The sequence below is a fragment of the Paroedura picta genome, chromosome 1, assembly GCF_049243985.1.
Source record: "Paroedura picta isolate Pp20150507F chromosome 1, Ppicta_v3.0, whole genome shotgun sequence".
Classification (NCBI taxonomy): Eukaryota; Metazoa; Chordata; class Lepidosauria; order Squamata; family Gekkonidae; genus Paroedura; species Paroedura picta.
Genome location: NC_135369.1, coordinates 114,109,891 through 114,124,923, shown reverse-complemented (window position 1 = coordinate 114,124,923; position 15,033 = coordinate 114,109,891).

The window sequence follows — 15,033 nt, the reverse complement described above, 5'->3', positions numbered from 1 at the left end:
GTATTTCTAGAGGTAAAGGTACTTCATGAACAGTTATGTTTTCTCTAATAACGATCTTATTTATTCTCTGGCTAACTTTTAAAAAATAAATCATTCCTTATAGTCTTCACGGACAAAGTATCTGGAAGATTAAGGTTTGAGTTGCCACACATGCTGTGGAAGCTCACTGGGTGGCCTTGGGACACATTTATTTAAGTACATGAACATGTAATAAAGGGCAACTTGGGTGATCTGGACTGAGGACATAGTACAGGACAAGAAAGGTTAATTCTTTCCCCATTTCCCCATTAAAAAGTGGCGCTCTCTGGGCTACTTCCATAACTATGCTCGGATGATTGAGAGGCACAATCAAGAGTTGTATTCTAGGTTAGAGAGGTAGTGTAGGCCCTACTGTAGGGGAAGAGTTAACCCCATCTCTTCCCAGAATCTTGGGAATGCAGTTTGGCTCTTAGGGGACCAGTTCCTAGGAAAGGTTAGTAATTCTGTAATTTGTGCAATACCACTTGGAAGGTTTTTTCCAAAACTGAGAGGAAGTTAGAAAGGATTTCTAAGACCTTTTTGTTTCCTTCTGGGAATCAGAAATTTAGAGCAGGAAAGGAAAGCATAGCCAAGAAGAGAAGGAGCTTCTGATTGCCAGACCGAGTGATAGGAATAGGCAGTTCAATCAGCAAGAATGGTTTTTTGACTTCTCAAAGAAGAGGTTGGAAGTCGCCTGGGAAAGTGAGGACTTGGAAGTTGCCTGGGAAAGCCTGAGTATTTTGGATTATTGACCCACAAAAGTTCTTTCAGTACAAGGATTCTTCCTACTCTGATACAGAGAAGAAATCAAGCCTCTAATTGAGAAAATCTTAACTTTGTCAGAAACACATGAACAAGCCATTGTTCCTCTGGGCCACAACTAAGTGCCTCTTAACAATGTCACCACAGTCTTGCTCATTTCCATCTCTGATGTTGACAAGGCCATGGTGACCTAGGGTCATCTGCTGAGTACACAGTGGTCATGCATGTTCAAGTGAGCCACCTACAGGCTCTTTTGAATAATTTAAACTTTGTGGTCATTCGTTATACTCTGTGCAGATGCATCACACTTTAAAAACCCATTTTACTATTCTGTGTCCTAGAACCTTACACTTTTTGTAAATAAACTGGGATCACGCTGTTAGAGGGTGAGCAAGGAAGGGAAAAAGTATTTTCCTGGATTAGAGAATAGCTATTGTGGGCCTTGAGGCCAGATCCCATACCATGAAGAGTACCAATCATCCCTGCCATCAGTTATCAATCCAGAGGCTTGCATGGAGGAAGTTTTGATACTGTCAAAGAAATTATTTACAGTCCCCCATGATTTAGGAGGCCCTGTTCTTTCATGCAACCTCTTTTCCCATAAAATTATTTATTGATTAGGACAATCAGAAGTCTATCGCTACAAAGACACTTATTTCATACAACTTTCTGATCTGAGATGGAACCCACACCAGCAAGAAGCTCATGGGTATATCCCTAAAATAAGTACAAGGGCAGGCATGTCTTTATGACATTCATCCATGTATCACAAGACTGTATAATAGTCAAAGTCAATTTGTGTCAAAAATAAAGTGTAATGTGAATGTGTCTAATATCACAAACAGGTTTGAGTTATATAAAACTCTTCATTATTCCCCTTGTGTAACTTAGAGTTTAGAAATAAGGTCTATGTAACTCATAACAGTATCTGAGGAAGTATGACGGCACACATCAATCTGTGATTCAAGAAGAATGAATTCTTGTACACATTCAGTCTCTTCACCATTTGTTCTTATTGTGACATGTCTGTTTTTTGCAGTAGTCATTATTTTTATCTTTTTAGTGTTTAAGAAAAGGCCAAATTTCTTACTTACTTCATTGACCTTTGTCATCTAGGTCTAGGCCTTCCTTAGTGTTTGACAGGAGGGTAGTGTCATCAGCATACCAAAGGCTGTTTCTATTCCTTCTTCCAATATTAAATCCCGTGCTTGATTCTTTGAGTTCAGTCTCTCACACAATGATCTCAGCATACAAGTTAAACAGGAAGGGGAAAAGAATACAACCTTGGCACCCTCTTTTCTCTATTTTGAACCAATCGGTGTCACCAAATGATGTATGTACAATGGCTTCTTGGTTTGTGTAGAGCGATTGTATCAGTTTGATCAAATGCACTGGCAACCCCAAATTTTGCAGGACTTCTCACAGTTTGTTGTGATCCATACAATCAAAAGCTTTCTTGTAGTCAATAAAGCAGATGTAGACATCCTTCTGATATTCCCATGACTATTCCAAAATCCTGTGCAGCAGGGGTAGTCAACCTGTGGTCCTCCAGATGTTCATGGACTACAATTTCCATGAGCCCCTGCCAGCAAACGCTGAACATCTGGAGGACCACGGGTTGACTACTCTTGCTGTGCAGTACATTGTTCTTAATAAATTAAAAATACAGCATCTAACAATACACCTGGGCTTAGCAACCCTATAAAAGGCAGCAGTGGATGCTAGCTTTTCATGTTCACGTGAATACATGATGAATGACAAGCAACTTTCATCTCACTTCTGCATTCAATCCAGCAAAATAAGGCATTTTTTTAAAGTTATTAAGTATAATGTATAGAATCCTAAAAAAAATCTGGATCTCCATTTGCTATTGACAATAACCTAGTGAGCAAATTACATAAAGAGCTGATATTATTTTCATTATTATAAAGTTCTCCTGTGTTCATCCCCAGGTTGGGTCACAAATTTATTCCTGGAGCTTCATGGCTCCCTAGGCACACAAGGCCCTAATTCAGACTGGAACCATGGTGCATGCAGCGAGAGGGTCTATATTTTCACCTTCTTCCATTTTCCCATATCCCCATTTTGCCATATCCCTATATGCACTCCAAACAGGAGTATATGGGAATATGGAAAATTGCAAGTTCTACTTGGTTCATGCTCTACACTCCTACAAGGGACTATGGACTACACTGGAAAGTTCGTTGATGCAGAGGTGGGCTGGAGATGCCTTTGTCTTTGAAAACTCCCACCTCTGCAGTACCATGGATCCTGAGGTCTTTGTTCCAGGGAACCCCACAGTCGCAATTGAAGGGGTTCAGGTGCCAGCCCAATCCTGCTCAGTGAAGAATACCCCCTGCAGAAATGGCTAATGAAGCCCTACAAATGGCCATGCACCAAAGAGCAAGTATTTCGGCCTCAGGCTGTCCTGCGCACAGAATGTGGTGGAGCGTGCCTTTGGGAGACTGAAGGCATGCTGGGGTTGCTTTCTCACGTGCCTTCATTTCTTCCTGGACAATGACATTCCAGTGGTGATTGCCTGAGTTATCTTGCACAATATCTGCAAGGAGAAGGGTCATGAAATACCTGTGAACAATGAGAAGCAGGGCACAATAATCCTGGATGATGAGGGGCCCCACTCAGCAGAGAAAGAAGAGGATTTACAAGGAAGGACTGAGGGTTTGAGATGCTCTGGCAAGATTTTTCTATAGACAGTCTTGGGGGAGATATACCTTTCTGCCTGTTACCAAAAATAAAGTTTTCAGTGCTTTTGAACCATGTGTCACTTTGCTGGTCTAACAGGGAGGGAGGGGTTGCTCGTGCTGGAGGGGTGGTCAGGCTGGAGGGGTAGTCATGGCCACTTCCAATGTTCATTTTCAGCCTCTGTAGGCATCATTAGACATCAGCTCCAGTTGGCCCACCAACTGGTTAAAGGTAAAGGTATCCCCTGTGCAAGCACCAAGTCATGTCTGACCCTTGGGGTGACGCCCTCTAGCGTTTTCTTGGCAGACTCAATACGGGGTGGTTTGCCAGTGCCTTCCCCAGTCATTACCGTTTACCCCCCAGCAAACTGGGTACTCATTTTACCGACCTCAGAAGGATGGAAGGCTGAGTCAACCTTGAGCTGGCTGCTGGGATCAAACTCCCAGCCTCATGGTCAGAGCTTCAGACAGCTGGTTGCCTTACCACCCTGCACTACATGGTAAATAATGGTTACATGGTAAATAATGGCTGGGGGATATTGCCTATTTGAAAAAAACTGTCATTCTCCAATATGTCTGGGCCATGGATAGGAGCCTTTTGGCAGTGGGCAGAGATCAAGGCCCTGCAGGACATCATCCCCCATTCAAGGAGCCTGCCTAGACTCATGAGCAGCACACATGCCCAGACTCATCATGCCTATGTGTGGTTGCATTGAAGATGGCTGAGCAGGTTCCAGCACACCTGGGACCGATGCCACATAAATTTCAAACAAATAAAGCTGACTTCTTGGTGAATCTGGAGGTGAGTCTGGCATCCCTTGGGAGAGTGGAAGGACAGCTTTCCACGAGTAGATGATGCATCTATGGGAGGCCGCATGACACCCTTGGTGGGGGACAAATGACACCTCCGTGGGTGCTCCCAGTGTCCACCTTTACATGTTTCATGTGCACGCACCCAGTCAATCCCCCCCCCCCCGAAATCTCCCGCAGGTCTGAATCATCATTCATTGACAGGCATGTTTTGCTGGGCCCCAAGACAGCCAGATCTACATTTCTGTGGAGGAACACACTTCCTAATAGATATATGGGGTGGGGGGGGCTCTGGACTATTGAGGGGACACACATGCACAGTGACGACTAGGTAGACTTGGCCCTCATGGTGGGGGCGTAACAGCACCAATTGCCCCATGCCAGGATTCCCTGCCAACCCCCAATGGCATTCCACATGACCACGCCTTTAATGTTTCAAAACATATGGGAGGAGAGAAAGATACCACTACCATCACAGCTCGCTTCAAAGACAAGACCAAGGTGGGGGGGGGGCATCCTGGACATATGGGAACACCCTAGGCATATGGTCCCAGAAACAGCTCCTGCAAGGGGAGGTTTTTGGAATGGTCACACTTGTGCCAAATTTCTTAAAGCATGATAGGGGGCATTGGCTGCCATGTGAGAAGTAAACTTTGCTTTCAAGCACCTGACTAGCAAGCCACTGCACTCTAGCTTCCCATTACAGGCAGTTAGACTCACCTGAAGTGTCATTTCAAAACACTCCTGTCAGTGTCATTGTGTGAGTAAATCCACCCTTCATCTCCCCCCATTGCCCCCCTCACCCCACCCCTGCAGCAATAAAGACACCCAGGAAAATTGTTGAAGAGGGGATGGCATGCCCCCCCTCAAGAAGAAAAGGTTGAGGAGGTCAGGGACCCAGCAGCAGGCAAGGTTGAAGAAGATGCTCCTGACAACCCCCCCCCCCCAAGCCCAGGTATGTGCCGGTAGGATTATGCTACCAGTGTGCCTTTCTGGTGCCTCACCCCATGATAAGTTGGGCGATTGTGATAAGTGTTTACCTCTGATGCAGGCCACATCTCACCATCCCAGGAAGAAAAAGTAGAGCAGGTGAACAGGGGGAGCAATCTATAGTGGGCATATCCATGGAGTAGCTCCTATAGGCTATTTCCGGGCTCCAGGAACAAACCATGTCAGCCAGTAAGTGCCATCTTACCGTGGGGGGGGGGGAGTCCTGGGGTTTTGTGTGCTTTCTGGGCATGGGGATTGAGTAGATGTGTCAATTCACTGGAACTTTTCCTCCCACATCCCACAGTGTGTGCCCAAAACAGGAGGCTTGGTGGTGGAAGGAAGGGAGGCTACTCAGGCAGCACGTCAAAAAGCTCAGAGAGATGAATGTGAGGCTCCAGCGGATGAAGTCTCACTTGGGTATGGAAAGGGAGGGGGAATAGGGCAACAAATGGGTTTGTTTCAGTGTTTTCTTAGGTGGGAGGGCTTGGTTGAAAGTTGGGGTTTCATGTCCTTGTTTTTGCAAAATAAAATTTTCTTTGCTTTTTCCCTCATGATCCTCATGTTCCTGTCTTCCACTATTGTCATGGCTACCTGCCCTCCAAGTCCACCTGTGAATACACACCCAGCACAATCACAGGCGTGACTGCGGGTCACTGTTTTGCCCCTGCCCATGGTCACAGTCCAGGTTGGCCCGCACAGCACAACAATGTTGTTTTAAAACAAATGAACAAGATCTTCACTGGTCCAAACAAGGGGGTGGGGTAACTGGCTGGGGAGAGGGGTCATGGTTAATACTTGTCCCTGGGTTTAACCAGGCATGCCCTTTTAGTTTTAGACACTCCTTAGGACCAGATGCCTTCTCGTGGTTCCCTGGCTTGTTCCAGGAGTGGGTTGGGGCAGGACAGCAGCTTCAGGGGAGCTCTAGCAGCCACAGTGGGGTCTTCTTCAATATCAGGGTTGGGGTTCTCCCTCCCCATGACCCTGGTCTGCATCACCATACCCTTCAGCATGGTGGCCATCCTAATCAGGGGCTTGGACTGCCCCAACAGGAACTCATGGATACTGTCCATGGAGGCCCTGAAGTCCTCTCTGTCCTGCCTGGTCTCCTCTCTAGAGTCCAGCAACACCTGCTGGAAGAGCTCCCTCTCCTGCCTCAGCATGGCATCAGCCATATCCCTGGCCTGTCACATGTCCTCTCTCCCCTGCTTCATGAGGCTGTGCCCCAGGGCGCTAAGGACAGACATACTCTTCTGACGCCTTCCTCTCCCTCTCAAGCTACTCCTTGGCTGACTACCCTCCAAGTGGCCATTGTTCTTGTTTGGCCGTCTCCTCATCTGTTTCCTCTCCAGAAGTTTCACCTGGACAAAAAGACAAGTGGGGGCGGGGAGGAGGAACATATTCTATTTTTGCCCCCACTACTCAATGTGAGACTACACAGGACCCACCTCTGTCCAGCAACAGGCCTTGTTCTGCTGCAAAGATTACCTTTCTCTGGCTGAGCAGGCATGGTGGTTGTGGTCACCCCTATCGTGATTCATGGCAGGATGAACTGTCTCTTGCAATCACCTTGTCAGTGAGACAGGATAGCTCTTGAACAAATGAACATCCCCCCCCCCATCTCCTGCACACTTTGGCATGTCTTCCACCCAAGGTCCAGCTAGCATCCAACATAAGAGGGCTGGATGTGGCCACTGGTGGCCACATCAAGATCTAAGACTCAGAGTCAGGAAGGAATTGTCCTGTGCCAATTGACTGCAGTCACCTTGCCAGCAGGGCAAGTGTGTGTGTGTGTGTGTGTGTGTGTATGTGTGTGGAGGGGGTCACGCAAGCAAGGAGGAGAAAAGAGAAGGCTTACTGGATAGCACTTTAACATGACTGACCATCCAGGTCCCTGCTGGTAGTAGTCACTCAGTGTCAGACCTCCTGCCACAACCCAGAAGGAAGCATAACCTACAGTCTCCCCTTGACAGCATGGAGACTGCCAACTAAGTACTGACCCACATCACACCCAATTCCCTGGATATGCAGTGGGTTGCCCTGCAGTTACTTTTCCAGCAGAGCATGAACAAATGAGTATGTTGAGAAGTTAAGGACTGGGTGGCAAAAAGATGTTCATGATGAAGTGGCTCTATTAGCTATGGATTAGCCATGTATGCAGTTCCCCACCTAGCCTACCATGCCCTGCAGCAACGCTCTTTCATAAGTATATCCCTCTACATCCAAAACTACAATACCAACTAAGGAAAGAAGACGAGTTGGTTCTTATATGCCACTTTTCTCTACCTGAAGGAGTCTCAAAGCGGCTCACAATCACCTTCCCTTTCCTCTCCCCACAACAGACACCGTGTGGGGGGGGGGTGAGGCTGAGAGAGCCCTAATATCACTGCTCAGTCAGAATAGCTTTATCAGCACCGCGGCGAGCCCAAGGTCGCCCAGCTGGCTGCATATGGTGGAGTGGGGAATCAAACCCTGACCTCTAGGTCAGAAGTCTGCACTTCTAACTACTACACCAAGGTGGTGAATCAGAATCAGAATACCTTCATTGGCATAAAACCCAAGCTGGTGTAGAACGCACACTCGTCTTACACTGTATATATCGGAGTTCCATTGCAATTAATAGGAACTCTGTTACTGGCAGACAGCAGTGCCTGTCAAGCTTTGTAGGCCCCTAGTTGTGTTTCCAAGATAGAAAAACTCCACCCCCACTGTTTGGGCCGGAGTTTCTGGGTGGGTTTTGTTTTCTTAACAGCCCCATGTTGCATCCAAAAGCTCAAGAGATTTCTTTGAAGATGAATGTTGCCTCCTAAGCCCCAATCTGGCCAAAACTTTGGCTCATCACACGGTACAAGCCGATCCCTATTCTAAATGCATGAAGCAAAGAGTATGTGAATAGAAACAATGTGACATCTAGCTTCATCAGAACTGTCGCACAGAACCTGCTCATCTTTCTTGACTATTTCCACCATATTCCTTTCATGTCATTTCTGTCTAATACAAGTGGGGAGACTGATCAAACACATTCTGCTCATACCAGGCAACCCACAGACTCAGCATCCCAGCTGTACTCCTAACCTCACAAATTCACAGTGAAACCATCTCCAGTGTTTCAAAAGCATTACTACTTTCATGAAAAAGACAAAGAGGGGCAGTGGGAGCTCCTTAATTAACTTGACTTATTTCTGAATTTTTTTGAGTAGGCATGTCTCCTTCTTTGTTATCCGTCTAGAATTTAATATAGGGGTAGAAAAGAAACAGTTTTCTTATAAAGTAGAAATACAGTACACTACTTTAAGTCGCTTATTTTCTTGTCAACATTTTGGCATTGGAGGAAAAAGTTTAAGTCTAAACAGGCAAATGGACAGAAAGAAACTTAATGCTTTTTCAGAGACTGCATTCAAAATCTGAACCATTTATTTTATACAAAGATTCTTTAACATGTTAGATAGACTTAAAAGGAAAGAACAACTGGAAAAAAAAGAGGACTGTAATTTCCCCAGGGGAAACAATTAGGGATGTTTTGTTAAAGATATATATTATTTTATATTTTAGGTCCACATTGGAAAAACAAGGGTGTGAAAAAAAAATTTTTTAAGTACTTTCCAATACCCATGAAGAAATGTTTTGTTAATGAGTAACTATTTCTGAGATGCTTCACTCACTCACGATTCTTTTGAAAATAGGGGTGGGCTTTGAGCTCAATTGGAAGTGGAACACTGACATTTATAATTTTTATCTTGAATATATACATCAACTTTCATTTCACTAACTCAATGTATATACTACATTACAATCTTAAAACAGCCCGCGGCGCCACGGGCGCCGCGGACTAAATAAAGCTGTAAGGGCTTAGTGGGAGGAGTTAGGGCGGGCTCTGTCCAGTATGAGGAAGGGTGCCGATTGGTCCCTTCCTCCAGACAGACCATTGGCTGGGCCAATCCCTGCCCTGCCGACAAGGGAGCAACTGTGAGCCGCGCGGAGCGCGGCTCGCAGTTGCTCCCTTGCCGGCGGCATGACGCGGCAAGAGGCATGAAGCGCGTCTCGCCGCGTCAGGCCGCCGGCCAAGGGAGCCCCCGACAGCCGCACGGAGCGCGACTGCCGGGGGCTCCCTTACCTAGCACCCGCTGTATTTTTCTTACAGCGGGCTTGATTACTAGTATTATAATATTACAATTAGAGCATGTTTTTCTCCTTTTTTGAAAAGAAATATGGGGGGGCAATTTGAACTTCAAATGGAGAATTATTTCATAAGCATATACAAGTTTCACTGTAATTTCTTAATCTTCAAGTAAAAAACTGCATTACAAGGCATTCCACATTTTCCCTGCTCTCTTTTAAACCTGGTGCATTATGGGATTTGAGATCTGAATGTGAAATGTAGATTGTTGTACTGAGCATGTATATCACCTTTATTGTGATAGGTTAAGGTTTAGAAGTCTCAGTATGTAAGGGGTTATATTGTATTGCTGTAGATTTTTAAATTAAAATAATTAACAGTGTATCTTTCCTGTACCTGTATCCTTGAAAGTGGGTATAGGGTTCAAGTGGAATTCATACTTGAAATTTGGGGAGAACATATTATCTTGATTCCTGACTCAATTTGGAAATCAATATGGTAAGGTTGACAGTTTTTTGGGGGGTGGGAAGGTACTTTTCACAATGCCTAAGAAAACCTGAAACAGCGGGTTTTTTTGGTTTTGTTTTCCATTTAGGAATTTTGAAATGCATACGACTAGGCATTACCAAATCTGTAGTCTACTGTTTCAACACCTAATGTGAATCAAAATATCCTTTCCCTCATTTTTAAGCTCAATCATTGCATTAGCTTTATGTTAAGATGACAGTCCTGTTGGGAGTCTAAATTAATATCATATCATGTGAATTCAATAAACTTGGGGCAAGATGTGAATGGGTGAAAATATACACTTAACCATCTGTTCAATATTTGACTGTCTTCTTCAAAGCTTGCCTATGACGTGACTATGTCCCAATAATGTTTAAAATTGACTAGAATCCTGGGATCTAGTTGTTAGACCACATATGAATATGTGCAGTTTACGTGCAAAGAACCTGAGAGTATCTCTCAACCTTCACACTGCTTTGCTGGAGTCCTAGAATCATTGCTATTCCAAATACCATCCAGGCTATTGATTCTGTGAGGCTTTGCTAATCACTTTTCTCTATGTTAACTACATGCCACCAATTAATCCCTCAATGCTTCACATTGTCTGAAGTGGAATATCTGACATAAACTTCAGCTATTCTGATAATGTAAATACCTACATGAAACCTGAACCATTATTTGCATGACAAAATCAAATGGTATGTAGTGGTTGAAAGTGCCTTCAAATCACAGCTGACATGGTTTTCAAGGCAAGAGATATTCAGAGGCAGTTTTGGCCATTGCCTGCCTCATTGTCATGGTCCTGGACTTCCGTGGTGATCTCCAATCCAAATATTAGCCATCCATGCTATAAGGATCATAAGACTAGACTACTGTAATGCACTGTACAAAGATTTCCCCTCAAAATCACTTCAGAAACTCCAGCTGATGCAGAATGCTATAGCTCAACTGTTATTGGGAACCAGGTGGAGCATTCATATTACTTCCATTCTACAGTCTCTCAATTCAGTTACTGGGATCAGTTTAAGGTATTTGCCATCAAATATTCACCCCTTCAACCCTCATATCTGCAAGCCCATCTCAAACTCAAAATTGTGTTAGTCAAGAGGTTTTTCTATGTGAGTAATAGTATAGGACAGTACAAAAAGATTCACAAAGTGACTTTCACTAATTATTAGGGCTTGTAATCTAACTTGCAGTAGGTTGATTCCTACTATGCAAATCTTTCATCATTTTATGTGTCAACACTCATGCTTTGCTTCAATTCTGTTTTTAATCAGTATGTGTTCAGCTTCTATGCATATTTAGACACCGCCAACATGGTCCTGGGTTCAGTGTGAGCACTTCAGCTGTGAGAGCAAATATAGGTCAGAAAAAAGAAAAGAAGAACAATGGCATCCTTCTGCATCATTCAGCAGACTTACCTACCAAATAGGCTCACAGAAGGAAACTTCATGATATGAAAAAAGAGAATGAAAAGTCACTTACTCAAGACAGGACTGTGGAACTATAGTAGCTCAAATTGAAGCTAAAGCAATATGTCTCTCACAGATGTAATAAATCATCTTGAGGAGATAAATAAGAATAAACAGTTTGAAGAGTCCAATGAAAGGACTGAATAAAATGTTGAAATTTTCCTGGCTATGACACAGGCACAGAGACAGTTATGCTATTGCCCAATTTGAAAGCAAGGACTTAACCATAGGTGTGCATGTAAACAAATTCAATATAGAAAGAAAATGCATACATATCGTATTAGAGTAAGAGGGACGAGGACTAGCTTTAAAAAAGGACATGAAGTAAGCTGGACATTGCACCATCTGGAGCTGATGCATAGTGATATCTCTGGTCCAATGAAAACAGAGACCCCATAGTGGAAACATATATATTTTAGCCTCTGTTGATAATTTTTCTAACTACACATTGATCTATTCAATCGGAGGGAAAAGTCAAATATTTAAAAAAATTCAAGGCATATGTGGCAAATGTGACCAACTGATTCCAGATATATGGACCGACAGTGGATGAGAATATGTTGGACATGAGATGAAGGTGTGCCTAGCTGCACTAGGAATTGAGCATCAGCTCATCATCCCAGACACTCCAGAGCAGAGTGGTGTAGCAGAGAGGAAGAATTGGTCCTGACTGAGATGTGCAGATGCATGCTCCATGAAGCAGAGCCACATGAGAAATACTGCAGAGAAGCAATAAACACTGCTACTTATCTGCAGAACAGGCTACTGACAAAAGGTGCTAAGAGCACACCATATCAACGGCACAAGCATCTGAAAGTATTTGGATCCAGAGCCTACATTTATATCCCAAAGGAAAAAATATCCAAGATAGATCTAAAGACAGAGCACGGGATCTTTGTAGGTTACAGATTAGGATGCAAAGGATACAGAATTTTGAACTCAAAAACTGTGTCTGCAAACCTGCAATGTAGTCTACATTAACAAAAGGCACAAACCTTAAAGGGCAAAATAATAATAATAATAATGGACATCAGAGAATCCACACAAACAAGACAAAGCACAGCAAACAGAAGCATTGCTCCTAAGCACTACTGAACACATTGATGACATGTTAGCATAGTCTCAAGAATCAGAAGGGGTCTCAGAACCATATGTAAGACAATCAGCAAGATCAAACAAGGGAAAACCACCAAGGAGGCTGTCTTATCTGACAAAGATGGAAAGTGAGATGATATGCCTAGTAATCAAGCAGAAAATAGAAGAAAAGAAGCAGCAGAAGAGATTGAATCTCTGATAGAAAAAATCAGACATGGACACTCACTGAACTGCCTCTAGGGAAGAGGGTGGCAGAGTGCAGATGTGTCTTCTAAGAAAAGTTTAAAATTCTATGGGAGAAGATCAATCTTACGGACTCTGTACAATAGATTTTGAGAAGGGGTGTTGGAACATGCAAGATCTACTGTGCATCCTTATCCATCCATTTTTCCTCTTAATATTTGCCAAACTGGCCTGGGGGTGGAGCTGTCTGGGGTGTCCGAGCGCTGAAACAAACCAATTAGGGTGTGGCCCTAGAGCTCCCGCCCTCCATCCCGCCCTCTCCCAGCCATCCGCTCCCTGCTGGCTGACCAGCAATGAGGACCAGCAGCCCTTAGCCAGCCCGAAAGCCCACCATGCCGCCACCACTGCCCGCACTCCAGCCTGCAGACCACACCCGCTCTGGACCTCACACAGCCTGATGATATCGCGCCCGCCATAGGGCCAGTGCCTGACCTGCCCGCCATCCCCACTTCCAGCCGCCACCATCCTCGGAGGCCTGCCGCCTATGTGCCACCTGCTCCGCTGCTTCCACCCATAGAGAGCCCTCCGAGGGCCAGGCTGCATAGCGGAGACAGCAGCCAACACACTTGGCACTGCAACCAGGTGATGGCGCTGCCCAGCAGGGGCCACTGCCAAATACCCAACTATCATGGAGCACACACTGCGCCCTCGTGGGAGCCACCGCCGCTTGCTGACTGCCGCTGCTTCCCTGGTAGGTTGCCCCACCACCGACCCACCTCCGTCTTGCCACCTTTGGGACTTGGGGGTGGCCAGCCACACACACACACATATATCTGTTCCACAATATATTTCTGGTAAGGGCTTGGACGAGGAGCGTGTCTCATGGCTTGAGTGCCACTCAGTGCTTAAAACCCATTCAGAGTGGCTGTCCCACCCAAGTGCCTCCTCCTCCAACTGGCTTGCCTGTCTGTCCAGTAGCCAGCCAATCACATTCTGTTCCCCACCTGACCACTCCCTCCTCCCTCCACTTCCTCTGAGGCTTGGAGTCTTTAGATCCCTGCCGCATGAGAGCTGCCCCTGCCAGTGAGTTCCATAACAGCTGCCTGCAGTCTTTGCAGGTCCTGGGAGGAGGCGATGTGCAGAGTTCTTCCGCTCCACCCCCCCCCCCTCAATCTATCTTTAACCGCTCCTGCAGAGTGGATAAAATAATCGGTTGAGGGCACCTAAGCAGGGCCCTGTCCGTGATGAGGAAGGGTGCCAATAGGCCCCTTCCTCATGACTGGCAATCGGAGGGCCCAATCAGCAGACGCAAAGCGCCTGCCAATTGGCCCCTCCAATTGTCAGTCCGGCGGCAAGGGACCAATCGTGAGCCAGACGAAGCGCGGCTCACGATTGGTCCCTTGCCGCCGGACTTCCACCCCCCTCCAATGGCCGCATTCCCTGGCCCGCCGCCATTTGTAGCTTCGCCGCCCAGACGAGCGCCGCCCTGCAAGGCTCAGCCGAGGTGGCGCACACACGCAGATCCAACGGCTGGCCGTTAGAGCCGGCGGCAGGAGGTCGTGCCCCACAGCTGCAGCAACACAGGAGCGGCAAGAGGCGGTGGCCGATGGCGGCGCCCATCGCTCACACACCCCGAAAACAGCTGCGCCCAACACCCGAGGCCACGAGGAGCTGGCCGGCCACAGAAGCGGCCACAATCTGCCCCCCCTCCAAAGCTGGCCGCATTTGCCGACCCCGCTACCATTTGTTGCCTCACCGCCCAGACAAGTGGCGCCCTGCGATGCTCAGCCGCAGCGGCGCGAACACGCGGATCCAACGGCCATCCATCAGTGCCAGCGGCAAGAGGTCACGCCCCACAGCCACAGCAACACAGGAGCGGCAAGAGCCGGTGGCCAACGCTGGCACCCATTGCTCACACGTGCCGAAAACAGCCACAGCCAACCCCCACGCCCACAAGGAACCGGCCAGCTGTGGAGGCAGCCGGTGCCGGCAGCTGCCGCCGTTGCCCACTGTCGCGAGCAGAAAGAGGCTGTGGCCGCCACCACCTTGTGGAGGAGCTGGTGCCCAGCGGCAGCGGCAGCACCCAGCGAAGCCGGTGCCTGGCAGCGCCGCCAGGGCACCGCCCGACCCCACTCTCTCCTGTGCCTGCCTCCACTCCTCACACCAGCTGGGATATACGCTTCATCCCCGCCACCAGCCCACCGACAACATCTGCTCCCTTGCTGCCGAGGACACAGGTAGGCTGCGTAGCAGCCATGCGACTACACATGGCCGGCCTCGCCTGCTGGGGGGGGGCTCCGCGAAGCCTGCCACGCGCCCTGGGAAGGGCCTGGGGCCCCCACTACCCCTTTCACCCAACGAGGCCCTTGCCACAGTG